This window comes from Oncorhynchus keta, chromosome 26, assembly GCF_023373465.1.
Source record: "Oncorhynchus keta strain PuntledgeMale-10-30-2019 chromosome 26, Oket_V2, whole genome shotgun sequence".
Taxonomy (NCBI): Eukaryota; Metazoa; Chordata; class Actinopteri; order Salmoniformes; family Salmonidae; genus Oncorhynchus; species Oncorhynchus keta.
This window is the reverse complement of record NC_068446.1, coordinates 19,178,743-19,182,391: the sequence shown is the minus strand read 5'-3', so window position 1 is coordinate 19,182,391 and position 3,649 is coordinate 19,178,743.

Below are 3,649 nucleotides of genomic sequence, written 5' to 3'. Positions count from 1 at the left end.
ACATCCCGCCCACTTCAAAAAGCTACCGCATTTCTGTCGAATCGAGCGCTCTGATGTTTGATTGACAGAATAGACAGACTAATCAGATCCTCGGATCAGGGATTGAATGATGCAATGGATTTTGGGAGTTGTGGTGAATTTGGCTAGTAGTACATCATTTACATACATCGAATAATCACATCACATTTCACACCAACTTGCCAACTATGGTGATACTCAAGTGTCATGCTGCTCGCGTTATATTGGTTTGAATCTTAATTTATAGACATATTTGCATGGCAAATGTTGCCATCGTCCTTTGCCATCAAAACCAGCCTATTCACAGACAGTAGGGTACATTTGGTGAAAACACCACCCCACCCCCAAAAGATAGAATCCCCTGTAGGGGCAACAGTGCCACGGTCCGACCCACGGACTTTGTTATGGTTTTTGTTTTGTTGACAAAGTAAAAGCGAGGAGCGTCGCCCAATGTTGTGAAAAAAAGTACATATTGGGCTGTGCTAAAATATCGGAAGAGAAAAAAATCTGTTTGTTGTTTGCAGTAATTTATTTGTTGTTGTAATATCTCAAACGGAAGTGGCAGTTTCACGAATTAAGGATTCAAGCTTTAAGTACAAAAATTTTTAAACAAAAAAGCTGCTAGAAAGGGGACATTTTACCCTCTATGTGGCAAAATGCCCCTTGAATATTAGTGTGTTAAAATATATTTTATACATTTTATTTGGAGATTTTTGAGCAGTTGACTCTTAAAAGCTTGAGGTATCTTAATTTAATTAAACAAAAATCAAAACAAAATTACATTGTACATTTCACTATTAATATCCCAAAGTATCTCAAAATGTTCATCTCCAGCGTCGGTCCTTACAGAAAGCTGCAGCCATCTTATGAAGCATCGGGGAGTGCTGATGTTCTGGTTGGTGATGACGTCGGGTCCGGGGGCCAACACCAATGGAACCAGGGGTGCCTAAGCCCGCTCATGAGGCTGTCACACCCTAGCTGGCTCGAGAGGTTCTTTCCCCGGTTGGCTCGGAAGGCGTCCATCCCACTTCGGGCCTCAGCCGGATCGTCAGGTTTTTATGCCCAGACGGCTCGTCAGGCTGTTACGCCTCAGCCAGATCATCGGGCTCCCACGCCGCAGCGGGATCGTCAGGCTCCTACGCCTCAGCCAGATCATCGGGCTCCCACGCCGCAGCGGGATCGTCAGGCTCCTACGCCTCAGCCAGATCATCGGGCTCCTACTCCTCAGCCGGCTCAACAGGCTCCTATCTCCAGGTTCGTCGGGAGTTTACGCCCAACCGGCTTGCCCAGCGCCCATTCCTCGGCCGGCCCGTCAGGTACTGTCACACCTGCTCCCGCTTTCCAGCATTACACACTCCTGACACCATCAGTATGCACACCTGCCTTTCCCTGTCACGCGCATCAGCAATTATTGGACTCACCTGGACTCAATCACCTCTGTCGTTACCTCCCCTATATCTGTCTGGTTCCCCGCTCTGTTCCCTGCGGCAGCATTAATTGTCATATGTCCTTGGTTACCCGTGTGCTGACGCTGTTCCTGTTTTGTTACCTGTCTGTTCCGTATTAGATGTCAACTCCCTGTACCTGCTTCTCATCTCCAGTGTCGGTCCTTACAGACTCAAGTGATACCTCTCTGTCCATTCTAGAAGCAGGCTACGTGGAGAATGGAACAGCTGGATAGGGGGAAACAGCTCGAGTCGCACAGAATGGAATATAATGTTGTGGATGAAGTTGAGGTGCGTTTTTCCAAAAAAATGAAATAAATAAAAAAAGTTTCTGGGCCCTTCTATAATATGCCATTTACAATAAAGATAAATTATTTGGTTGTAAAAAATGTATTCTCTAAGACCTAAAATGTCCTAAGTGATGAACACAGGGGTTGAGCAGTTCTCTCATAAAGCTGTAGTCAAGCCACTTCCTCTCCGTGGATCCTGTCGGGAGAAACACAACTGGACCTTTTCCATGCAGCTGGACATCTTCATGAGGGGTGTTTAAAAGTTCAAGATGTGTTCTAACAGCTTTCTGTCTCTTTCATCACAGATGTGCAATTGATGTCAGCAGTAACCCTAAACCTTAGCCAAATACATTTAATCTCAGTTTTTCACAATTCCTGACATTTCATCATAGTAAAAATTCCCTGTTTTAGGTCAGTTAGGATCCCCACATTATTTTAAGAATGTGAAATGTCACAATAATAGTAGAGAGAATGATTTATTTCAGCTTGTATTTCTTTCATCACATTCCCAGTGGGTTAGGAGTTTATATACACTCATTTAGTATTTGGCAGCATTGCCTTTAAATTGTTTAACTTGGGTCTAACGTTTCGTGTAGCCTTCCACAAGCATCCCACAATAAGTTGGTTGAATTTTAACCCATTCCTCCTGACAGAGCTGGTGTAACTGAGTCAGGTTTGTTGGCCTCCTTGATCGCACATGCTTTTCCAGTTCTTCCCACAAAGTTTCTATAGGATTGAGGTCAGGGCTTTGTGATGGCCACTCCAATACCTTGACTTTGTTGTCCTTAAGATATTTTGCCACAGCTTTGGAAGTATACTTGGGGTCAATGTCCATTTGGAAGACCCATTTGCGACCAAGCTTTAACTTCCTGACTGATGTCTTGAGATGTTGCTTCAATATATCCACATCATTTTCATTCCTCATGAAACTATCTATTTTGTGAAGTGCACCAGTCCCTCCTGCAGCAAAGCACACCAACAACATGATGCTGCCACCCCCGTGCTTCACGGTTGGGATGGTGTTCTTCAGGTTGCAAGCCTCCCCCTTTTTCCTCCATACATAATGATGGTCATTATGGCCAAGCAGTTCTATTTTTGTCTCATCAAACCAGAGGACATTTCTCCAAAAAGTATGATCTTTGTCCCCAAACCGAAGTCTGGCTTTTTTATGCCAGTTTTGGAGCAGTGGCTTCTTCCTTGCTGAGCAGTCTTTTAGGCTGTGTCGATTATAGGTCTCGTTTTACTGTGGATATAGATAGTTTTGTACCTGTTTTTTCCAGCATCTTAACAAGGCCCTTTGCTGTTGTTCTGGGACTGATTTGCACTTTTTGCACCAAAGTACGTTAATCTCTAGGAGACAGAACATGTCTCCTTCCTGAGCGGTATGGCGGTTGCGTGGTCCCATGGTGTTTATACTTGCGTACTATTGTTTGTACAGATGAATGTGTACCTTCAGGCATTTGGAAATAGCTTCCAAGGATGAAATAGACTTGTTTTTTTTCCGAGGTCTTGGCTGATTTCTTTTGATTTTCCCATGATGTCAAGCAAAGAAGCACTGAGTTTGAAGGTAGGCCTTGAAATACATCCACAGGTACACTTCCTGTGGTGTGGCTTCTAAAGCCATGACATCATTTTCTGGAATTTTCCAAGCTGTTTAAAGGCACAATCAACTTAGTGTATGTAAACGTCTGACCCACTGGAATTGTGATACAGTGAATTATAAGTGAAATAATCTGTCTGTAAAAAATTGTTGGTAAAATTACTTGTGTCATACACAATAATAACATATACAGGGGGGTGCCGGTATAGAGTCAATGTGCGGGGGCACCGGTTAGTTGAGGTAGTATGTACATGTAGGGAGAGTTATTAAAGTGAAGATGCATAGATAACAACAGA